Source organism: Aulostomus chinensis, chromosome 4 (genome assembly GCF_037954235.1).
Source record: "Aulostomus chinensis isolate RoL2024-O1b breed Wild chromosome 4, RoL_Achi_v1.0, whole genome shotgun sequence".
In the NCBI taxonomy this organism is placed as follows: Eukaryota; Metazoa; Chordata; class Actinopteri; order Syngnathiformes; family Aulostomidae; genus Aulostomus; species Aulostomus chinensis.
The window spans coordinates 25,910,222-25,933,304 of record NC_141323.1 but is presented as its reverse complement, the minus strand read 5'-3'; the positions used below and the strand labels follow the sequence as shown (position 1 = coordinate 25,933,304).

At 43.6% G+C, this 23,083-nt stretch overlaps 15 non-coding genes and 5 pseudogenes across 15 annotated transcripts; all 20 read right to left on the bottom strand.

Moving 5' to 3' along the window:
• Window positions 1-237: 237 nt before the first annotated feature.
• LOC147264526 (5S ribosomal RNA) lies at window positions 238-356 on the bottom strand. Its single transcript, XR_015113528.1, has one exon. It is a non-coding gene; the product is annotated as a 5S ribosomal RNA (ribosomal RNA).
• Window positions 357-665: 309 nt separating this feature from the next.
• Window positions 666-784, bottom strand: LOC147264525 (5S ribosomal RNA). The gene has a single exon (XR_015114231.1). It is a non-coding gene; the product is annotated as a 5S ribosomal RNA (ribosomal RNA).
• Window positions 785-1,093: 309 nt separating this feature from the next.
• LOC147264524 (5S ribosomal RNA) lies at window positions 1,094-1,212 on the bottom strand. Its single transcript, XR_015114563.1, has one exon. It is a non-coding gene; the product is annotated as a 5S ribosomal RNA (ribosomal RNA).
• A 309-nt stretch (window positions 1,213-1,521) lies between these two features.
• Window positions 1,522-1,640, bottom strand: LOC147264523 (5S ribosomal RNA). The gene has a single exon (XR_015113878.1). It is a non-coding gene; the product is annotated as a 5S ribosomal RNA (ribosomal RNA).
• A 309-nt stretch (window positions 1,641-1,949) lies between these two features.
• On the bottom strand, window positions 1,950-2,068 carry LOC147264522 (5S ribosomal RNA; annotated as a pseudogene).
• A 309-nt stretch (window positions 2,069-2,377) lies between these two features.
• On the bottom strand, window positions 2,378-2,496 carry LOC147264521 (5S ribosomal RNA). The gene has a single exon (XR_015113877.1). It is a non-coding gene; the product is annotated as a 5S ribosomal RNA (ribosomal RNA).
• A 310-nt stretch (window positions 2,497-2,806) lies between these two features.
• Window positions 2,807-2,915, bottom strand: LOC147264520 (5S ribosomal RNA; annotated as a pseudogene).
• A 309-nt stretch (window positions 2,916-3,224) lies between these two features.
• Window positions 3,225-3,343, bottom strand: LOC147264519 (5S ribosomal RNA). Its single transcript, XR_015115650.1, has one exon. It is a non-coding gene; the product is annotated as a 5S ribosomal RNA (ribosomal RNA).
• Window positions 3,344-3,651: 308 nt separating this feature from the next.
• Window positions 3,652-3,770, bottom strand: LOC147264518 (5S ribosomal RNA). Its single transcript, XR_015112795.1, has one exon. It is a non-coding gene; the product is annotated as a 5S ribosomal RNA (ribosomal RNA).
• A 309-nt stretch (window positions 3,771-4,079) lies between these two features.
• Window positions 4,080-4,198, bottom strand: LOC147264517 (5S ribosomal RNA). Its single transcript, XR_015112762.1, has one exon. It is a non-coding gene; the product is annotated as a 5S ribosomal RNA (ribosomal RNA).
• A 309-nt stretch (window positions 4,199-4,507) lies between these two features.
• On the bottom strand, window positions 4,508-4,626 carry LOC147264516 (5S ribosomal RNA). Its single transcript, XR_015114562.1, has one exon. It is a non-coding gene; the product is annotated as a 5S ribosomal RNA (ribosomal RNA).
• A 309-nt stretch (window positions 4,627-4,935) lies between these two features.
• LOC147264515 (5S ribosomal RNA) lies at window positions 4,936-5,054 on the bottom strand. Its single transcript, XR_015113876.1, has one exon. It is a non-coding gene; the product is annotated as a 5S ribosomal RNA (ribosomal RNA).
• Window positions 5,055-5,363: 309 nt separating this feature from the next.
• LOC147264514 (5S ribosomal RNA) lies at window positions 5,364-5,482 on the bottom strand (annotated as a pseudogene).
• Window positions 5,483-5,791: 309 nt separating this feature from the next.
• LOC147264513 (5S ribosomal RNA) lies at window positions 5,792-5,910 on the bottom strand. The gene has a single exon (XR_015114542.1). It is a non-coding gene; the product is annotated as a 5S ribosomal RNA (ribosomal RNA).
• Window positions 5,911-6,220: 310 nt separating this feature from the next.
• LOC147264512 (5S ribosomal RNA) lies at window positions 6,221-6,329 on the bottom strand (annotated as a pseudogene).
• Window positions 6,330-6,638: 309 nt separating this feature from the next.
• Window positions 6,639-6,757, bottom strand: LOC147264511 (5S ribosomal RNA). Its single transcript, XR_015115649.1, has one exon. It is a non-coding gene; the product is annotated as a 5S ribosomal RNA (ribosomal RNA).
• Window positions 6,758-13,746: 6,989 nt separating this feature from the next.
• On the bottom strand, window positions 13,747-13,865 carry LOC147264510 (5S ribosomal RNA). Its single transcript, XR_015113100.1, has one exon. It is a non-coding gene; the product is annotated as a 5S ribosomal RNA (ribosomal RNA).
• Window positions 13,866-14,594: 729 nt separating this feature from the next.
• Window positions 14,595-14,713, bottom strand: LOC147264509 (5S ribosomal RNA). The gene has a single exon (XR_015112986.1). It is a non-coding gene; the product is annotated as a 5S ribosomal RNA (ribosomal RNA).
• Window positions 14,714-15,022: 309 nt separating this feature from the next.
• On the bottom strand, window positions 15,023-15,141 carry LOC147264508 (5S ribosomal RNA). The gene has a single exon (XR_015115413.1). It is a non-coding gene; the product is annotated as a 5S ribosomal RNA (ribosomal RNA).
• A 309-nt stretch (window positions 15,142-15,450) lies between these two features.
• Window positions 15,451-15,559, bottom strand: LOC147264507 (5S ribosomal RNA; annotated as a pseudogene).
• Between the last annotated feature and the right edge of the window lie 7,524 nt (window positions 15,560-23,083).

The window sequence follows — 23,083 nt, the reverse complement described above, 5'->3', positions numbered from 1 at the left end:
AAAGCCTCACGGTCTTTTTACACACCAAATACTTGTCCTGTCAATACAAAGAAAAGAATGTTGATGTCATCTAGAGAAAAGTACTGCATCTGCAATCTGTCTACTTCAAATTACACACTGCATGACATGCCATTCGAAAGCTGTGGAGGGCGCTTCAAGAAAAGTTGTGTGAGGGAAGCTCGCTCATGCTGGTCCCCATACACTCAAAGCTGCCCTTTCCTCACAATGAAACAAAAAAGCTTACAGCACCTGGTATTCCCAGGCGGTCTCCCATCCAAGTACTAACCAGGACCGACCCTGCTTAGCTTCCGAGATCAGACGAGATCGGGCGTGTTCAGTGTGGTATGGCCATAAGCCCTTGACTCTCACACACATGGGCTCTATATCCATTTCACACACTTTACAACCTCAGAAAAAAAGTGATGCGCAAAAGCCTCAGGGTCTTTTCACACGCCAAATCGGTGTCCTGTCAATAAAACAAAAGAATGTTGATGTCATCGAGAGAAAAGAACTGCATCTGACATCTGTCTTCTTCAAATTAACCACTGCATGAAATTCCATTCCAAAGCTGCAGAGGGCGCTTCAAGAAAAGGTGTGTGAGGGAAGCTCGCTCATGCTGGTCCCCAAAGTCTCAAAGCAGCCCTTTCCTCACAATGAAACAAAAAAGCTTACAGCATCTGGTATTCCCAGGCGGTCTCCCATCCAAGTACTAACCAGGCCCGACCCTGCTTAGCTTCCGAGATCAGAAGAGATCGGGCGTGTTCAGAGTGGTATGGCCATAAGCCCTTGACTCTGACACACATGGGCTCTATATCCATTTCACACACTTTACAACCTCAGAAAAAAAGTGATGCGCAACAGCCTCAGGGTCTTTTCACACGCCAAATACGTGTCCTGTCAATAAAAGAAAAGAATGTTGATGTCATTGAGAGAAAAGTACTGCACCTACCATCTGTCTTCTTCAAATTAACCACTGCATGACATTCCATTCCAAAGCTGCGGAGGGCGCTTCAAGAAAAGGTGTGTGAGGGAAGCTCGCTCATGCTGGTCCCCAAAGACTCAAAGCGGCCCTTTCCTCACGAAGAAAAAAAAAAGCTTACAGCATCTGGTATTCCCAGGCGGTCTTCCATTCAAGTACTAACCAGTCCCGACCCTGCTTAGCTTCCGAGATCAGACGAGATCGGGCGTGTTCAGAGTGGTATGGCCGTAAGCCCTTGAGTCTCACACACATGGGCTCTATATCCATTTCACACACTTTACAACCTCAGAAAAAAAGTGATGCGCAAAAGCCTCAGGGTCTTTTCACATGCCAAATCGGTGTCCTGTCAATAAAAGAAAAGAATGTTGATGTCATCGAGACGAAAGTACTGCATCTGCCATCTGTCTTCTTCAAATTAACCACTGCATGAAATTCCATTCCAAAGCTGCAGAGGGCGCTTCAAGAAAAGGTGTGTGAGGGAAGCTCGCTCATGCTGGTCCCCAAAGACTCAAAGCGGCCCTTTCCTCACAATGAAACAAAAAAGCTTACAGCACCTGGTATTCCCAGGCGGTCTTCCATCCAAGTACTAACCAGGCCCGACCCTGCTAAGCTTCCGAGATCAGACGAGATCGGGCGTGTTCAGAGTGGTATGGCCGTAAGCCCTTGACGCTTACACACATGGGCTCTAGATCCATTTCACTCACTTTACAACCTCAGAAAAAAAGTGAAGCGCAACAGCCTCAGGGTCTTTTCACACGCCAAATAGGTGTACTGTCAATAAAAGAAAAGAATGTTGATGTTATCTCGAGAAAAGTACTGCATCTGCCATCTGTCTACTTCAAATTAACCACTGCATGACATTCCATTCCAAAGCTGTGGAGGGCGCTTCAAGAAAAGGTGTGTGAGGGAAGCTCGCTCATGCTGGTCCCCAAACACTCAAAGCTGCCCTTTCCTCACAATGAAAAAAAAAAGCTTACAGCAACTGGTATTCCCAGGCGGTCTTCCATCCAATTACTAACCAGGCCCGACCCTGCTAAGCTTCCGAGATCAGAAGAGATCGGGCGTGTTCAGAGTGGAATGGCCGTAAGCCCTTGACTCTGACACACATGGGCTCTATATCCATTTCACACAATTTACAACCTCAGAAAAAAAGTGATGCGCAACAGCCTCAGGGTCTTTTCACACGCCAAATACGTGTCCTGTCAATAAAAGAAAAGAATGTTGATGTCATCGAGAGAAAAGTACTGCATCTGCCATCTGTCTTCTTCAAATTAACCACTGCATGAAATTCCATTCCAAAGCTGCAGAGGGCGCTTCAAGAAAAGGTGTGTGAGGGAAGCTCGCTCATGCTGGTCCCCAAAGACTCAAAGCGGCCCTTTCCTCACAATGAAACAAAAAAGCTTACAGCACCTGGTATTCCCAGGCGGTCTTCCATCCAAGTACTAACCAGGCCCGACCCTGCTAAGCTTCCGAGATCAGACGAGATCGGGCGTGTTCAGAGTGGTATGGCCGTAAGCCCTTGACTCTCACACACATGGGCTCTATATCCATTTCACTCACTTTACAACCTCAAAAAAAATGTGATGTGCAACAGCCTCACGGTCGTTTTACACACCAAATAGTTGTCCTGTCAATACAAAGAAAAGAATGTTGATGTCATCTAGAGAAAAGTACTGCATCTGCAATCTGTCTACTTCAAATTACACACTGCATGACATTCCATTCGAAAGCTGTGGAGGGCGCTTCAAGAAAAGGTATGTGAGGGAAGTTCGCTCATGCTGGTCCCCAAACACTCAAAGCTGCCCTTTCCTCACAATGAAACAAAAAAGCTTACAGCACCTGGTATTCCCAGGCGGTCTCCCATCCAAGTCCTAACCAGGCCCGACCCTGCTTAGCTTCCGAGATCAGACGTGTTCAGAGTGGTATGGCCGTAAGCCCTTGACTCTTACACACATGGGCTCTATATCCATTTCACTCACTTTACAACCTCAGAAAAAAAGTGAAGCGCAAAAGCCTCAGGGTCTTTTCACACGCCAAATAGGTGTCCTGTCAATAAAAGAAAAGAATGTTGATGTCATCTAGAGAAAAGTACTGCATCTGCCATCTGTCTACTTCAAATTAACCACTGCATGACATTCCATTCCAAAGCTGTGGAGGGCGCTTCAAGAAAAGGTGTGTGAGGGAAGCTCGCTCATGCTGGTCCCAAAAGACTCAAAGCTGCCCTTTCCTCACAAAGAAATAAAAAAGCTTACAGCACCTGGTATTCCCAGGCGGTCTTCCATCCAAGTACTAACCAGGCCCGACCCTGCTTAGCTTCCGAGATCAGACGAGATCGGGCGTGTTCAGAGTGGTATGGCCGTAAGCCCTTGACTCACACACATGGGCTCTATATCCATTTCACACAATTTACAACCTCAAAAAAAATGTGATGTGCAAAAGCCTCACGGTCTTTTTACACACCAAATACTTGTCCTGTCAATACAAAGAAAAGAATGTTGATGTCATCTAGAGAAAAGTACTGCATCTGCAATCTGTCTACTTCAAATTACACACTGCATGACATGCCATTCGAAAGCTGTGGAGGGCGCTTCAAGAAAAGTTGTGTGAGGGAAGCTCGCTCATGCTGGTCCCCATACACTCAAAGCTGCCCTTTCCTCACAATGAAACAAAAAAGCTTACAGCACCTGGTATTCCCAGGCGGTCTCCCATCCAAGTACTAACCAGGCCCGACCCTGCTTAGCTTCCGAGATCAGACGAGATCGGGCGTGTTCAGTGTGGTATGGCCATAAGCCCTTGACTCTCACACACATGGGCTCTATATCCATTTCACACACTTTACAACCTCAGAAAAAAAGTGATGCGCAAAAGCCTCAGGGTCTTTTCACACGCCAAATCGGTGTCCTGTCAATAAAACAAAATAATGTTGATGTCATCGAGAGAAAAGAACTGCATCTGCCATCTGTCTTCTTCAAATTAACCACTGCATGAAATTCCATTCCAAAGCTGCAGAGGGCGCTTCAAGAAAAGGTGTGTGAGGGAAGCTCGCTCATGCTGGTCCCCAAAGTCTCAAAGCAGCCCTTTCCTCACAATGAAACAAAAAAGCTTACAGCACCTGGTATTCCCAGGCGGTCTCCCATCCAAGTACTAACCAGGCCCGACCCTGCTTAGCTTCCGAGATCAGAAGAGATCGGGCGTGTTCAGAGTGGTATGGCCATAAGCCCTTGACTCTGACACACATGGGCTCTATATCCATTTCACACACTTTACAACCTCAGAAAAAAAGTGATGCGCAACAGCCTCAGGGTCTTTTCACACGCCAAATACGTGTCCTGTCAATAAAAGAAAAGAATGTTGATGTCATTGAGAGAAAAGTACTGCACCTGCCATCTGTCTTCTTCAAATTAACCACTGCATGACATTCCATTCCAAAGCTGCGGAGGGCGCTTCAAGAAAAGGTGTGTGAGGGAAGCTCGCTCATGCTGGTCCCCAAAGACTCAAAGCGGCCCTTTCCTCACAAAGAAACAAAAAAGCTTACAGCATCTGGTATTCCCAGGCGGTCTTCCATTCAAGTACTAACCAGTCCCGACCCTGCTTAGCTTCCGAGATCAGACGAGATCGGGCGTGTTCAGAGTGGTATGGCCGTAAGCCCTTGAGTCTCACACACATGGGCTCTATATCCATTTCACACACTTTACAACCTCAGAAAAAAAGTGATGCGCAAAAGCCTCAGGGTCTTTTCACACGCCAAATCGGTGTCCTGTCAATAAAAGAAAAGAATGTTGATGTCATCGAGACGAAAGTACTGCATCTGCCATCTGTCTTCTTCAAATTAACCACTGCATGAAATTCCATTCCAAAGCTGCAGAGGGCGCTTCAAGAAAAGGTGTGTGAGGGAAGCTCGCTCATGCTGGTCCCCAAAGACTCAAAGCGGCCCTTTCCTCACAATGAAACAAAAAAGCTTACAGCACCTGGTATTCCCAGGCGGTCTTCCATCCAAGTACTAACCAGGCCCGACCCTGCTAAGCTTCCGAGATCAGACGAGATCGGGCGTGTTCAGAGTGGTATGGCCGTAAGCCCTTGACGCTTACACACATGGGCTCTAGATCCATTTCACTCACTTTACAACCTCAGAAAAAAAGTGAAGCGCAACAGCCTCAGGGTCTTTTCACACGCCAAATAGGTGTACTGTCAATAAAAGAAAAGAATGTTGATGTTATCTCGAGAAAAGTACTGCATCTGCCATCTGTCTACTTCAAATTAACCACTGCATGACATTCCATTCCAAAGCTGTGGAGGGCGCTTCAAGAAAAGGTGTGTGAGGGAAGCTCGCTCATGCTGGTCCCCAAACACTCAAAGCTGCCCTTTCCTCACAATGAAAAAAAAAAGCTTACAGCAACTGGTATTCCCAGGCGGTCTTCCATCCAATTACTAACCAGGCCCGACCCTGCTAAGCTTCCGAGATCAGAAGAGATCGGGCGTGTTCAGAGTGGAATGGCCGTAAGCCCTTGACTCTGACACACATGGGCTCTATATCCATTTCACACAATTTACAACCTCAGAAAAAAAGTGATGCGCAACAGCCTCAGGGTCTTTTCACACGCCAAATACGTGTCCTGTCAATAAAAGAAAAGAATGTTGATGTCATCGAGAGAAAAGTACTGCATCTGCCATCTGTCTTCTTCAAATTAACCACTGCATGAAATTCCATTCCAAAGCTGCAGAGGGCGCTTCAAGAAAAGGTGTGTGAGGGAAGCTCGCTCATGCTGGTCCCCAAAGACTCAAAGCGGCCCTTTCCTCACAATGAAACAAAAAAGCTTACAGCACCTGGTATTCCCAGGCGGTCTTCCATCCAAGTACTAACCAGGCCCGACCCTGCTAAGCTTCCGAGATCAGACGAGATCGGGCGTGTTCAGAATGGTATGGCCGTAAGCCCTTGACTCTCACACACATGGGCTCTATATCCATTTCACTCACTTTACAACCTCAAAAAAAATGTGATGTGCAACAGCCTCACGGTCGTTTTACACACCAAATAGTTGTCCTGTCAATACAAAGAAAAGAATGTTGATGTCATCTAGAGAAAAGTACTGCATCTGCAATCTGTCTACTTCAAATTACACACTGCATGACATTCCATTCGAAAGCTGTGGAGGGCGCTTCAAGAAAAGGTATGTGAGGGAAGTTCGCTCATGCTGGTCCCCAAACACTCAAAGCTGCCCTTTCCTCACAATGAAACAAAAAAGCTTACAGCACCTGGTATTCCCAGGCGGTCTCCCATCCAAGTCCTAACCAGGCCCGACCCTGCTTAGCTTCCGAGATCAGACGTGTTCAGAGTGGTATGGCCGTAAGCCCTTGACTCTTACACACATGGGCTCTATATCCATTTCACTCACTTTACAACCTCAGAAAAAAAGTGAAGCGCAAAAGCCTCAGGGTCTTTTCACACGCCAAATAGGTGTCCTGTCAATAAAAGAAAAGAATGTTGATGTCATCTAGAGAAAAGTACTGCATCTGCCATCTGTCTACTTCAAATTAACCACTGCATGACATTCCATTCCAAAGCTGTGGAGGGCGCTTCAAGAAAAGGTGTGTGAGGGAAGCTCGCTCATGCTGGTCCCAAAAGACTCAAAGCTGCCCTTTCCTCACAAAGAAATAAAAAAGCTTACAGCACCTGGTATTCCCAGGCGGTCTTCCATCCAAGTACTAACCAGGCCCGACCCTGCTTAGCTTCCGAGATCAGACGAGATCGGGCGTGTTCAGAGTGGTATGGCCGTAAGCCCTTGACTCACACACATGGGCTCTATATCCATTTCACACAATTTACAACCTCAAAAAAAATGTGATGTGCAAAAGCCTCACGGTCTTTTTACACACCAAATACTTGTCCTGTCAATACAAAGAAAAGAATGTTGATGTCATCTAGAGAAAAGTACTGCATCTGCAATCTGTCTACTTCAAATTACACACTGCATGACATGCCATTCGAAAGCTGTGGAGGGCGCTTCAAGAAAAGTTGTGTGAGGGAAGCTCGCTCATGCTGGTCCCCATACACTCAAAGCTGCCCTTTCCTCACAATGAAACAAAAAAGCTTACAGCACCTGGTATTCCCAGGCGGTCTCCCATCCAAGTACTAACCAGGCCCGACCCTGCTTAGCTTCCGAGATCAGACGAGATCGGGCGTGTTTTTTTTTTTTGTCTTTTATTATCAAAAATACATCATACATTTTTACCAACTGTACATTCTTATTTACATGACAAAATTTAACAATTATATAAAAAATAAATTCCTTCAGGAAAGAAATCTTACCAAAAAAAAAAAAAAAAAAAAAAAAAAACCCACCCTTGATACACCTCGAACTTGATGAAAACACCATCAGAGTTTTTTTTTTTTTTTTTTTTTAATTAAGTTAAATTTAGACAAATAAACCAACACTATGTGCCTACAGCCACTGGAGCAATGCAGGTCATTCCAAAAAAAAATAAATAAAAATTAAAGAGAGACAAAAAAAACTCATGGGACTAAAAAGAACAAATTCCTGTCGTGAAGTTTCACACACACAATTTTTTTTTTTTTTTTTTAAATGAAATTTTATCAAAATGAAATGTTAAACACACCAAAAACATAAACCACCCAATTTGCTCACCCCTTTATTAAATTTGAAAAATACTTTGCTTTATAAAAAAAAAAAAAGAGACTACTTAGCTGGGAATTTGAAGAGAAAACATACCATTGTCAATCTTGTTTATTTCAATTTTGCCATTTGCTATGTTGAAAAATGTGTTTTTCCTGCAGAAAGTGTTTTCAAAAATATCCTTGTCCATGTCATGTAAGATTTGTAGGTGCGTCAAGAGTGTTGTGTAAAAAACCCCAAATATGTTTATTTTCTTCTTTTCATAGAGAGCGTAGTTTCTAGTTGTCCATATTGATTTTTTTGCAAAAGTGAGTATGGTATTTATGAGAGTCCTGTTCTGATCCTTTTGTTTCAGTGTTGTACCAAAGAGAAGAGTCCATGTCCATAGTGTTTCATCTGTCAAACTGAAATTGCAGTGCTCTTGCAGTAGCATCCTGATGAAATTCCTGAATTTATCCGATTCCTTGCAGTTGATGAATAGATGCTCCTGGTCTTCCGGTTCTTTATTGCAGATTTGGCATGTCCTACTGTAGTTTTCCTTATTAATCTGGTGTAATTTGATTCCTGTGAAAATTCTCCTGTGTCTGATATTGAATTCTAGCTTGAAAGTATTGCTGTCCATGTAAGGTATGTTAAGGTTTTGCCAGATTTTTCCTATCGGTATTCCCTTGAATAATTGTGCCCAGTGTTTTTCTGCTTTTGGAGTGCGTTTAATTGAGTTAATCCCTATGGTGTACCAGTCCTTTGTTTTCACCTGTGACAGCTCTTTCCCTGTGTACTGTGTGACAAGCTCAAGCGGTGGGAGTTCGGGGTCTGCTCTCGATTTGTCCGTGATGATTAAGTTTCTCCACAGTGAGGTTATGTTTCTGTTGATTTTGTTACCTAGTCCATTTAGGTAATCCTTTCTGCACGGTGTCCCTGTTTTTTTGAGTTGGGTTGTGACTTTCCTGAGACTGAACAGACCCCTTTCCCCCACCACTTGACCGACCCTTGTTATATTATGTTGCTGAAGTGCCCTGCATTTAAGTGTCCTACCATTGTGTGTGAAAAAGGTGCTTTCGAGAAAAGGTAACTGCAGCACATGACTTTTCTGACTGCACTTAGGCCTGAGGTGGGGCAGGAATTTGCCCCATGCCTCTAGCACCTCCTGGTAGAACATCGGTAGCGAGCCATGGCTTTTCCCAGGAAGGAGGTGATAAAGAGGGAGTTTCTCCCCCTCCCCGTACTCAGCCAGGTAGCCCGCCATTGTGTCCTCCCAGGGGTACTGCCTGTTCGAATCGAGAAAATTTCTAACTAATTTGGCCCTGAGTGCATCTTTTTTTGCACTGATGTCAATTAGTCCTAATCCCCCCTCCCTTTTATTAGCAATTATCACCCGATGAGCGATCGAATTTCCCTTTCCCCTCCAAAGGAAGGAGGAGATCGCTTCATTGAGCGAATTTAGTGCCCACTGCGGTAGCTCACAGGCCCCCAAAACATGATTAATTTTTGACAGTATTAAGGCATTGATGACAATTACCTTTCCTCTCAGGCTTAAACCCCTACTTCTCCATAAATTAAGTGTATTTTCTACCTTTTTTACAAGTTCTCTCCACCCTAAGTCCCTGGCTTCCCCTTCATTTTTACCAATGTATACACCCAGTATTTTCCTGTATTCTTTAGTGCTAAAACCCCAATTATTTTTTAAACTATTTTTACCGAATTCCATCATTTCTGACTTATTTCTGTTAACCTTAGCTCCTGATGCTTTTTCATATCTTTCTAGATGTTTTATAATATAATTTAAATTTTCTTCATTTTTAAACATTATATTGATATCATCCGCAAATTGTGCTATTTTAACGACTTTGTCTCTATATGTTTTTATACCTATAATATTCTTATCATTCATTATACTTAAAGCTAGTGGCTCAGCAACAATACTGTATAAAAGAGCTGAAAGCGGGCATCCTTGCCTTACCGATCTTTTTAATTTGATCTTTTCTGTTAGTTGTCCATTTATCTTTATTTGACTGTATGCGTTATCGTATAATAATTTAATCCATTTAATAAAGCCTTCACCGTATCCAAATCTTTTTAAAGTTTTATATAAGAAAAGATGTTCTACTCTGTCGAATGCTTTCTCCAAATCAATTCCGAGCAGATACCCCCCCTGTGCTGCCATTGTCCTGACGGTATCCTTTATTGTAAGGATCGTATCTATGATGTCTCTATCTGGTATGCCGTATGCCTGTGTATTACCAATAATGGTCCCTATTGTAAGTTTAAGCCTGTTTGCCAGTGTTTTGGTCAGTATCTTGTAATCTGTATTGAGTAAACTTATTGGTCTATAGTTTGTTATATCCTGTTTTGAACCTTTATTTTTGTAGATAAGTGAAATTATTCCTGCAGTGAATGTATTGGATGTTCTCTGTTCCCGTTCCATTGAGTGGTACAATGACAGCAACAGGGGAGCTATCTGCTCTTTGAAACAAATATAAAATTCTGCTGTTAAACCATCTACCCCTGGACTTTTGTTTTTATTTAAGCTATCTATTGCCGTCTTTATCTCATTAATAGTAATTTGTGCATCAGACCATTCCTTATCCTCCACTGAAATACTAGTTTGGATATTTGATAACAACTTGTCTACCTCTTCGCTATTGCTATATCCATTATCAAATAATTCTTTATAAAACTCTGTAGTTACTCTTAGTATATTTTCTTGATCGTCATATTCTTTTCCAGTTATATCGTTGATTTTTTCTATTATAGTTTTGTTTTGTTTTTGCTTTTCGAGCCCCAAAAAATATGCGGTGCATTTTTCTCCTTCTACTAAATTTTTAACTCTGCTTCTTATCATTGCACCTCTGCATTTTATTTTTTCTATGTTTCCTAGTTTTGCTTTATATAATTCATAGTTTTCTGTGTTTCTGTTAGGTTCTTTATCAAATAATGCTATTTCATGATTGATTAATTTTCTTAGTCGATTTTCTTCCAGCTCCTCTCTCCACTTTTTCTCTTTACTATAATTTATACTACTTCTTTTAATTCTTTGCTTTAGAATTTCCCACTTTTCTATAAAATTATTTTCTATTTTCATTTCAATTTTTGCATAATCAAGCAGTTTTGTGATTTTTTTAACGTAAGTTGAATCTGCCAGGAGGCTGGAGTTGAGGCACCAGGTACCTCCCCCCCTGAAACCTCCTGCAGCACCCAAGTAACACTCAATTGTTGCGTGATCACTCCATGCGTTATAATTATATTGTATTTTATTGATCTGTTTTGTTGCTTCAGGGGCCGCTAGACATAAATCTATTCTGGCTTGTTTCATTTTTCCCTGCACAACCTGTCTTCTGGAGTACTCTTTCTTGAATGGGTTGTGAATTCTCCATACATCTGTCAAATTGTGAATATTCATTAAATTATATAGCTCAGTTCTGCTTGTGTCATTCTTGTATACATTGTTAATTGATATATCATCCTTAGTTAATGCGATATTGAAATCTCCTATTATTATGGTTCTATGATCTATCCATCTGCTTATACTATTTAGAAACATTTTCCTTTCCTTTTCACAGTTACTGGCATATATGTTAACAATTCTGTATGTTCTATTGTTTATGCAAACATCTATAATAAGTATTCTACCTTTCTTGTCATGATATATTAACTTGCTATTGGTACTTATAGTCTTTTTTACTAAAATAGCTACGCCACAAGATTTACTTGTGCCGTTGCTAAAAAAAACATCTCCTCCCCACATTTTGCTTGCTGCCGCCACGCTATCCCCTTCCCACCTTGTCTCCTGTAAGCAGAGAATGTCACACTTGCTTTTAAGTAAAATGGCGGTCATCCTGCCATAAGTGCGGAGTCCATTGACATTAAGGGAGTGCAGCAGAAACATGGTCAGACCAAAAAAAACCTTTAAACAGCCAATTTTCCCTCAAGATTTTTTACCTCTCCCTCCTTCTTTCTTCTGTTTTTTCTTCATCGCAGCATCTTTTATTGAGGTGTGCTTTTTCCGAATATTTTTTATTGTGGCAAAGTCCATTTCCGAGTCACTGTTTGATCTACTCTGAGGAGGGAAGGTGGAGGGCACATTTAAGGCAGGTACCCTGGTGGATGTGGCTGCCGCCGGCTGCAATTCTCCTGGGGTGTCCCCTACCTCCATTGATTCCAGGAGTTGAGAAGGCTCCGGCTCCTTTTCGGACCCGTTTCCTCCTCCATCCTTTCCTCTCTGCTGTGGGCCTGAGTCAGTGCTCATAACATTCAGACTTGAACCAAGCCTTGTGCCTGGGCTCTGCACCACTGTAGGAGGGCTCTGGGTTCTCTGAGGGGCGTAACCCTCACCGGCAGCCTGCTTGGCGGCGCCACTACCCACCTCGTCATCTTCCTCCTCATCCTCCGTTCCTCCCTCACTTAAACCTTCCATCTCACTGTACAGCTCCTCAGATCCAGATTCCACCACAATATCCTCATCACTATAATTACAATTACATTCATCAATTTTGTTCCAACACACCTCACATTTCTGTATCTTATTAGGTTTCCTGTTGCACTCCCTTGCATAATGCCCCTGGACACCACACTTATGGCAGGAGAACTCAGGACAGTCCCTTAGGATGTGCCGCGGCTGGAGGCACATCCTACACACCCTAGCCTGCCTATCATGTATGACCCTGAAATATTCCGGTCCCATTGCTGTGTCAAACCGTGCTGAATAAGGCAGAGATTGGACCTTGTCTGTAAATTTTACTTTGAGAAACCGCGTCCCATCAGCAATTTGCGTACCCGGCCACATCCTCCTCCTTATAGTTGATGCAGCTGAGACTCCCCACCCTTCTAGCTTTTGTAAAATTTCCTCATCTCTGATGTAAGCTGGTAAGCTTAAAAAAGAAACCATGAGTTCATCATTACACAGATCTTTGACATGCACTGTGTTGTCCCCAATTTTGAAACCATCTAGGATTCTCTCTTTCCCTTTGATGTGTGACATGGTAATTTCATATTTCTGCGGCCCTGTCGCCCTACAGGCTATTAAACCTCCACACAGTGCTCTTATGCATCTCATTAATTCGAGAACTGGGACTTCATCCTGCCCAGTTACCTCGACACTGACCGTCAGTTCTCTGTCATACTTGTGGTCGCCACCCGCAGATTTCGCCGCTCCATGTCGCTGCTGCAGCTGCCTTTCCCCACCAGACGCCGCATCTCTTTCCGCCGCCAATTCTCTCTCACTCTCCGTCGCCTCTCCAGTAGCTCCTCGCTGCCCAGGTCTTCTCGGAACCACGTCTTCAGCTCTGTTCTTCAGGCCACCAGCTCTCGTTGCCTGTGGACCGGCTCCAGCGCTCCTTCCACACATCTCCTCTGAATCAGCCGCTGCTCGCCGTCTTTCCCCCGCTGTCGCTGCGGAAGCCGCTCTCGCATTTCCCTCCGGCAGTTTTCCTTCCGACTTCTTCATGTTTCGTTTCTGATTGTTTCTTTTAACAAGCAACCATTTTTAATTTTTTTCACCTGTTTGTGCGTTTATGTCAAGTCCGTTTTCCATGCTCGTAATCTGAAATCCGTTTGCAGAGTTCAAATCCATTTGGTCCGTCCGAAAGTTTTTCATTAGGAAAAAAAAAACTCAAATTGACCTCCCCCGATCAGTATAAAAACTGTCGGGGGGAAAAAATGTTCACTCTAAAAACGAACCAAAAATGCACGGAAAATAAGGAAGAACAATGAAAAAGGCTGAAAAAAACGAAAGAAATGGGAAAAGCGGAGTCCGCGACCTCCGTGTGTCGTGCTGTCAGCGTACCGTCTGATTGGCGCATGTGTGTTCAGAGTGGAATGGCCGTAAGCTCTTGACTCTCACACACATGGGCTCTATATCCATTTCACTCACTTTACAACCTCAAAAAAAATGTGATGTGCAACAGCCTCACGGTCTTTTTACACACCAAATAGTTGTCCTGTCAATAAAAGAAAAGAATGTTGATGTCATCGAGAGAAAAGTACTGCATCTGCCATCTGTCTACTTCAAATTACACACTGCATGACATTTCATTCAAAAGCTGTGGAGGGCGCTTCAAGAAAAGGTGTGTGAGGGAAGCTCGCTCATGCTGGTCCCCAAACACTCAAAGCTGCCCTTTCCTCACAATGAAACAAAAAAGCTTACAGCACCTGGTATTCCCAGGCGGTCTCCCATCCAAGTACTAACCAGGCCCGACCCTGCTAAGCTTCCGAGATCAGACGAGATCGGGCGTGTTCAGAGTGGTATGGCCGTAAGCCCTTGACTCTCACACACATGGGCTCTATATTCATTTCACTCACTTTACAACCTCAAAAAAAATGTGATGTGCAACAGCCTCACGGTCTTTTTACACACCAAATAGTTGTCCTGTCAATACAAAGAAAAGAATGTTGATGTCATCTAGAATAAAGTACTGCATCTGTCATCTGTCTACTTCAAATTAACCACTGCATGACATTCCATTCCAAAGCTGCAGAAAGGGGCTTCAAGAAAAGGTGTATGAGGGAAGCTCGCTCATGCTGGTCCCCAAAGACTCAAAGCTGCCCTTTCCTCACAAAGAAACAAAAAAGCTTACAGCACCAGGTATTCCCAAGCAGTCTCCCATCCAAGTACTAACCAGGACAGACCCTGCTTAGCTTCCGAGATCAGACGAGTTCAGAATGGTATGGCCGTAAGCCCTTGACTCTGACACACATGGGCTCTATATCCATTTAACACACTTTACAACCTCAGAAAAAAAGTGATTCGCAAAAGCCTCAGGGTCTTTTCACACGCCAAATAGGTGTCCTGTCAATAAAAGAAAAGAATGTTGATGTCATCGAGAGAAAAGTACTGCATCTGCCATCTGTCTACTTCAAATTAACCACTGCATGACATTCCATTCCAAAGCTGCGGAAGGCGCTTCAAGAAAAGGTGTGTGAGGGAAGCTCGCTCATGCTGGTCCCCAAAGACTCAAAGCTGCCCTTTCCTCACAAAGAAACAAAAAAGCTTACAGCACCTGGTATTCACAGGCGGTCTCCCATCCAAGTACTAACCAGGCCCGACCCTGCTTAGCTTCTGAGATCAGAAGAGATCAGGCGTGTTCAGAGTGGTATGGCCGTAAGCCCTTGACTCTTACACACATGGGCTCTATATCCATTTCACACACTTTACAACCTTAGAAAAAAAGTGACGTGCAACAGCCTCACGGTCTTTTCACACGCCAAATAGGTGTCCTGTCAATAAAAGAAAAGAATGTTGATGTCATCGAGAGAAAAGTACTGCATCTGCCATCTGTCTACTTCAAATTACACACTGCATGACATTCTATTCGCAAGCTGTGGAGGGCGCTTCAAGAAAAGGTGTGTGAGGGAAGCTCGCTCATGCTGGTCCCCAAACACTCAAAGCTACCCTTTCCTCACAATGAAACAAAAAAGCTTACAGCACCTGGTATTCCCAGGCGTTCTTCCATCCAAGTACTAACCAGGCCAAACCCTGCTTAGCTTCCGAGATCAGACGAGATCGGGCGTGTTCAGAGTGGTATGGCCGTAAGCCCTTGACTCTCACACACATGGGCTCTATATCCATTTCGCACACTTTACAACCTCAGAAAAAAAGTGATGCGCAACAGCCTCAGGGTCTTTTCACACGCCAAATCGGTGTCCTGTCAATAAAAGAAAAGAATGTTGATGTCATCGAGAGAAACGTACTGCATCTGCCATCTGTCTTCTTCAAATTAACCACTGCATGAAATTCCATTCCAAAGCTGCAGAGGGCGCTTCAAGAAAAGGTGTGTGAGGGAAGCTCGCTCATGCTGGTCCCCAAACACTCAAAGCGGCCCTTTCCTCACAATGAAACAAAAAAGCTTACAGCACCTGGTATTCCCAGGCGGTCTTCCATCCAAGTACTAACCAGGCCCAACCCTGCTTAGCTTCAGCGATCAGACGAGTTCAGAATGGTATGGCCGTAAGCCCCTGACTCTGACACACATGGGCTCTATATCCATTTCACTCACTTTACAACCTCAGAAAAAAAGTGATGCGCAACAGCCTCAGGGTCTTTTCAAACGCCAAATAGGTGTCCTGTCAATACAAAGAAAAGAATGTTGATGTCATCGAGAGAAAAGTACTGCATCCTCCATCTGTCTACTTCAAATTACACGCTGCATGACATTCAATTTCAAAGCTGCAGAAAGGCGCTTCAAGAAAAGGTGTGTGAGGGAAGCTCGCTCATGCTGGTCCCCAAAGACTCAAAGCTGCCCTTTCCTCAAGCTGAAGTTAAAAGAATTGCAAATTAATCCTTCACAGGTACTTGTTCACAGAGATGGATGAAATAAAAATTGAATATATTCTAGTATTATAAAAATACAATGAACAAAATTATTAACAATGAGTAAGAGGATTTTCAAAACAAAACAAACAGTGTCTTTCTTGGTTCTGAACTTTCGTTTCACTGAAAATAAATATCTTTTTTAGTTAGATAGTTTCACATAAAATACCCTCAAGTCATCCTTAACACCTCAATTGTAAGGAAAAAAAGTTTCCTCTACAAAAGATAACCCTTTTGTTTTTTTTAAATATACATCATATTTAATCCCTTTCAGAATCCTTAAGTTACCTTCTAAAACGGTATTCTTTAATTTACAACAACTAAAACTCAATATTTTACCTGTGGGCACACACACACATTCATATGAAACACCTTAAATTAAATTTTTACCTGTTTCAGGCCTGTTTATTGAAGCTCGTGTGCGGTCGGGGCTTCACAACTGTAATGGCCGCTTCACTCGCAGCTGAGCACACAATAAAAGCAAGTGCATGTGTATGTTAGTCCTCACAAATCCAGGGTTTTATTAGAAGGGGGAGAACGGGAATGGAGGATGAGAGTCTGAATGGTAATGGCAATGGCGGTGGAAGTCACAATCCAAACACTCACACGCAATGGCTGGACAGCGAAAGTCACGAAGAAGAAAACACAGCAGGACAGGGCACAGCAGAACAGCAGAGCCATCGGATGGAAACCCGTCTCTCTCTCTCCAATGTCCGTCTCCTTCAAGCATATTATCTTAATTTAGCCACAATTATCAAACATGATCTCGTGTCGAATTCGCATTACCTTTACTTTCGCTCCAAAAATATTACAACGCTAAAGCTACGATCTGCAGGCACATTAGCACGGAATGCTATCCCTAGCTAGCACTTCGCTAACCATGTACACATCCAGTCTCTTTTCACTATAACAGTTCGATAAAGCGCAAATACAGGCATAAATATTCACCTCTCGAAGGTCACACAGAAGTTTACATCAGGACCACCAGTCGTCGACCTCCAAAATAAACTTAAATGCTCTCCACACAAATGATGCCTCCCCTCTTAACTCTCTGATCATTGCCTCTGTTTCTCTCCCCATGCGCGCTAACTACTCACCTCACAAACCTGCGCCACTAGTCCCACCCCTTACACAGTAACGTTCCTCTCATTGGCTTTTGCGGTCTTAATACACCCAAAGATAAGACAGGAATGAAATGATTGACAGGTAACAATTGAGGTTACATATAAACACGGCTTCTTCCCCTCTCCTTATTCTCAGATCACTGATCTTTTCCAGACTCAGAGAACTTAAAGACATTTATATGAATTTATTTTTTAACTGTAAATAGTTTTACTTTTTAAATGTTACATATTATATTTATGCTTTTAACCTGCTCACATTATAACCAATTTTAACGATCATGAACTCTATTTATTTTTGAACTTTTTCACACTGCTTTTTATGCGATGTAATTTATTTGATTTTTGTACAGGGCTACGTGTTGTATGATAACAAGAGTGTATATTGTTTACAATGTGTTACAGTCAATGGGTGGCACGGTGGTACCGTGGTTAACAGTGTCGCCTCAAAGCAAGTTCAAGTTCTGGCTCGAGCACAGGTTCTTTCTGTGTGGTGTGTGCATGTTCTCTCCGTGCCTGCGTGGGTATTCTGTCTGCAATGGACTGGCTACCTGTCCAGGGTGAAACCTGCCTCTCACCTGAAAGCCACTGGGAAAGGCTCCAGCCTCCCCCTGCAACCCTTAACAGAAATAAGCTGGGATGCATGGAAGTATAGAAAGCGGATACAATGAAGCGCATACAAATTTTTCGAATGCACGAAAAAGTCTCACCTTTTGTTTTTTTCATATTGGTTAGTTTGGAAGCATGGAATTTCTGACAAAGCCTAAGTTTGTATTGTTTATTCACTGATTTTTCTGACAATTTACAAACAAAGCTTTCAAAACTGAGAGGACAAGCAGTGGTGTTTAAGATCAACACCCAACATGGGGCTTGAACCAACAACCCTGAGACTAAGAGTCTCGTGCTCGACTGACTGAGCTAATCAGGTTACGTGAGTGTAAGTCCCATAGCATGAAGTGGTCAGAGTGAGAGACTCACAGTCCTGTGAGTGATCACCCACCCACCCATCCATCCATCCATCCATCCATCCATCCATCCATCCATCCATCCATCCATCCATCCATTTTTCCGCTTATCCTGTTAAGGGTCACAGGGTGGGGCTGGAGCCTATCCCAGAAGGGACATTACCTTGGACAGGTAAGCAGTCCATCGCAGTCCACCGCAGCCAACAAATATTGACAGACAACCATTCACACTCACAGCCATACCTACGGTCAATTTAGAGTTGCATTTCCATTTGCATGTCTTTGGACTGTGGAAGGAAGCTGGAGTACCTGGAGAGAACCAGCACAGGGAAAACATGCAGACACTCTCAGGATTTATTCCAATGAAGCGCCTAAAAAAGGAGTGTTGGAACTCACTCAGATGAATGAGACATTATAAGCCATCAAATATATACATGTAGATGTAGTGTTGGAGATCCAAGAAAAGAGGGAGAAAAGAGAAGAGAAGAAGAAGAAGAAGAAAAAAACAGCTTCTTTGACCAGATAACATAGTTGTCTATTTCAATGTTTGAGGTCTGAAAAAATAACTGATTAACTGTGAAATGTGATGGACAGGCAAGTACTTACTAGGATCAGGGCAGCTGGAAAATAGGCTCCTGCATCTGTAGGCAATATCAGAGACAAAGAAAAATCAACACAAATGAGCAGGCACTTGAACAATGCTAAAACCACTCTTTTTTAAACAAATACAACCACAGCTTCTGCTCTATGGCCTTAACTACACTGTAATCATGCCATCAGACAGACTCATGCCAGAGCAGTAGCCTAGCACAAGATGGAGGAACGTAATTGCATGTAAACACAGTCAGTGTGCACTCATCTTAATATGAACCGACTTAACTGTTGTGTGACACGTATATTGTGTGTACTGTAAAATGGTTCAGTCTATCAGAAAGCTTCATGAATTCACAGGCAAAATACAGATGTCGCACACATTAATTTGTGGAGGCTCGAGATGTAAAAAGTAAAGTCAACTCTCTGTGTTTTTTGGATTAATTTGCAAGCATTTTCAACATTTTGGCTAGCTGCTAAATCTGGCTAGCATGATGTGCACCGAGTGTAATTATCAATGCAAATGTGGCAGGATGAGAGGTCCCATCCTAGCAGTGAGACTGGTTGGTGATGCCTGACTTGGCTTGTACCATCATTAGCCAACCAGTGTGAGGCGCTGCTCTATAAATAGGGGCAGCATCTACCTAGTCAATCTCTTGCTCTTGGGGTCCGCGGTCCTCCCACTTCCTGGTCACCTCGCTTCCGCCTCTGACCGCCTCACGTCTGCCTTCTCGCCACCGTCTGTGCTGGTATGTAGCAGTAGCTCCCTGTAGCTCGTGTTGCATGCTGATCATGCATGTTTTTCATATTCACGTGTTTAATTGTAGGCGTCCGGCTTTTGGGACACGGTCCCTTAATCGCCGCTAGTGGGGAAACACCCCCCCCCCCCCATCTGACGTGCAGAGGCTGTTTGCCACAGCATACTAGCTGTGAAACCCTTTGCTCTGCATGCGTGCGATCTACACCTGATTGGCACAGCTGGTGAGCCGTGACACTGAGGAAGAACTAGCTGCTGCTTTGCTACCGGGCGCTGTCTTGCCAGACTATCCTGCTTTGCTAGATGCTCCTGCTTTGCTCTGGCTGCTGTTTTGCTACAGACTACCCTGCTTTGCTCTGGCTGCTGTTTTGCTACAGACTACCCTGCTTTGCTCTGGCTGCTGTTTTGCTACAGACTACCCTGCTTTGCTCTGGCTGCTGTTTTGCTACAGACTACCCTGCTTTGCTCTGGCTGCTGTTTGGCTACAGACTACCCTGCTTTGCTCTGGCTGCTGTTTGGCTACAGACTACCCTGCTTTGCTCTGGCTGCTGTTTGGCTACAGACTACCCTGCTTTGCTCTGGCTGCTGTTTGGCTACAGACTACCCTGCTTTGCTCTGGCTGCTGTTTGGCTACAGACTACCCTGCTTTGCTCTGGCTGCTGTTTGGCTACAGACTACCCTGCTTTGCGCTGGCTGCTGTTTGGCTACAGACTACCCTGCTTTGCGCTGGCTGCTGTTTGGCTACAGACTACCCTGCTTTGCGCTGGCTGCTGTTTGGCTACAGACTACCCTGCTCTGCTACTAGCCTGTTCTGTGACCTACTGGCCATCTACACATGTTTTGTTTGTTTGTTCACTGGAGTGCTCTGCTTCTGTGTTAACGAATTGGAATCCGCTGTGTGTTGAACTGGAGGTTGTTTCAGTAATTCACCTTGTTTAACCAGGGTCTGCCAGATCCTGATGTCCACCGTGTGGCGCCACTGAACTGTACTTCATGGTGCGCTGAAGGTTTGGATCTGCATTGTTTCCCATTCCTCCGCTTGGGCTTCAGGGTGGAGCAAGCTGCTGGACGGCTATCTGTTAGCTCCCTGGTCTAGCAATGGAGAAATGAACTCGTTTCTGGTTATTTTGGGTTGTATTATTTTTCCTTGCTAATTTGTGTTTAATAATTAAATCTTGTTTCTCGAATTAATTTTTAAATTGTGGTTTGGTTCTGGTTTTTGTGTGGTTTTTTTAGTTTTGGTGTTAAATTATAATTCTTGTCATTTCGTTTCAGGTACTGGGAGCTCACGGTCCTGGCGTCGCTTTTCCTCTTGTGTGCTGTGCACCCCTGTTTTGCTTTAATCATGTGTTTTTAAATGTGATGTCCCAATTGATCAGGGTGTCTTCTGCTTTGGGATCCCTCCCCCCCACTGGTAAGCTCCAGACTTGTTTAGATTCATTCTTGTTATCTTTTTAATCTGCTGGCCTGTTTACAATAAAATATTTTTGTCATGGAACCACATCTCCTGCCAATTAGTAAATGAACCTGTGAGTGCCTTTTGGTCGGTACGTTAACTATTTCCTTGGGCGAAATTCCCAAGGTGGCGTTGTCCGGCTTTGGTCACTATTATATTTTAATAAGTGCACCCCCCACTCGTGTGTCGCCACACAAACTGGAAACTTCACTTAGCCTCCACTGGCCTACAGACTTTGCGCCAGTGTCTACAATAAATGCAATCGCTACTCACCAAATGACTGTGATTGAGATGGATGATGAAAACCAAGGCTCTGGCCTCACGTGCAGATCAGGAGATTCTCCTTGCGTCCATAAGGCAAAGATACTGCATGATACTGTTGATTTATTTACAGTGAAGTACTGTATTTTAGCATTACAGCATAGTTCTGTTAAACAGTCATGGGGTGTAATTTAACAGATTCCTATTAGAATTAATGGCAAAGTACTGTATTTTTATAAACAGGGTGATACTGTTGAAATCTTGTAGTACACTGCAAGCAATTGCTGTAAATTTACAAGTCCCACCGCTTTCATAAAATTCATCACTGGATTCAGGACGACCCCTGCTACTCGGCTGCGGTGGGCGGGAGGAGGCTCAGGCCCAAACAACGCTGACTGCAGCTTTAATTTAATCCTAGGTTGATGTAATACTCTGAGAAATCAGTGGTACTTATTTCATGATTTTCATAGGAATAAGTTAAGAATAAAATGCCAGTTCATGGTTAAGCTAAAATTTACATCAATAAGTATTATGAAGAAGATATTAAAATGTAAATAAAATTTGTTTAAAATTAGTAACTTTCAAAAAAACATCATTTCATGGGGTGTGAATGTCTTTCAAAAATGTTAAAGTAATTCTATTACGTTAGGTTACGTGCGTGAGTTCATGACCTTTAGTGTTTACACTTCCGGGAGAAACGAGCGCGAGGAAGGAGCATCGTGTAATGGCGTAACGTTATCGGAGTTTGGAGACTGTTTGTCGTCGGAGAGGAGTTTTTATCGGTAACGGACTGTGAACTGTAATTGACCGACGTGATCGGAGTGCGTGAGTCGGATTCTCCGCCACCGATTGTGTTTTGAGCACCAGGCAAGTCCAGTTACAGAAGCTAGCGGGAGCTAGGCTAACGCTGTCCACGCTGAAGGGAGACGACGCTGCACGGACGGGACAGGAGCTTCGGATAGTCGCCTCGGGAGAGAGTCGTGAACGGAGGACGCGTCACTACTGCCGACGGAGTCGGAGGATGTGCCGCTGCTGCGGATTCACGGAGGTCTGTTGCTGCGGGCTGCTGCGAGCGGGACGGTTGCTGCCATAACGAGCGAGGGATTCATCGGCTGCGGTCCGGTATTGTTGACTTCACCGACACACGGGGGGGATCTGGTAAAGGTTTCCATCATGAGCTCCAACTAAAGCGGGCCAACGAAAGTAAACATGAGTGCCCTCGAAATAAAATTAGACAGTTGAAAAAAAGACAAACAATATACCCCGGGGTTCTTTTTATTTTCTATAGTCTTGTTTATTCAAGGTTTGAATGTGTTTTTCTGCAAGCCTTTAATACATTTTCTAAACTGAAATCTTGTGTTGGTTTCATTGAATTTGTGTGTTGTTACTGAAGCTTTACAGCAGAGTTTAAAGGTCAAGTGTACTCCCCATAGCCTCCAGTTGAATATTTAAGAGTGAGAATCATACATTGCCCTAGATTGATATTAATTATTCCAGATGGGACTTTTACCATACAAGATATTTGAAATGAGTTAAAGTGTTCCCTGTAAGCCTAAGGTGGGTTTTAATATTGGAGCCGGTGGTAAAAGGGTTACATTTAGAAATCTAAACCCCTGCTACCATGAGCACACATGGAAATAAAGACTCAACTGACCGCTCGGTCTACTTCAGCTAGCACACTGAACAATACTGTTGTTTACTTGCTAGCTGATAAGTGAGCAGCTGATGTTTGCAATAACATTGAAATAAACTCAAAATAGAGTCAATAGCTCAAATCCTATCACCACCAAAGGAGCCACGTCTTTAACACTTCAATCTCATAGCGACTCCTCAGGATTTCTTCTTCTCTCCATTGCATTTTGTAGGAGGCTCCTGCCGGTCCACACTGCCTTCCCCCTAACAGATTCAGCTACTGAGACTAAAGTTCGTTAGTGAGCTCAATGCATAAAAGTGACGTAATATTTGTTGAAAACTAAATAGGCGTGAAGCTGTAACCTCACATGAACACTCGAAGTC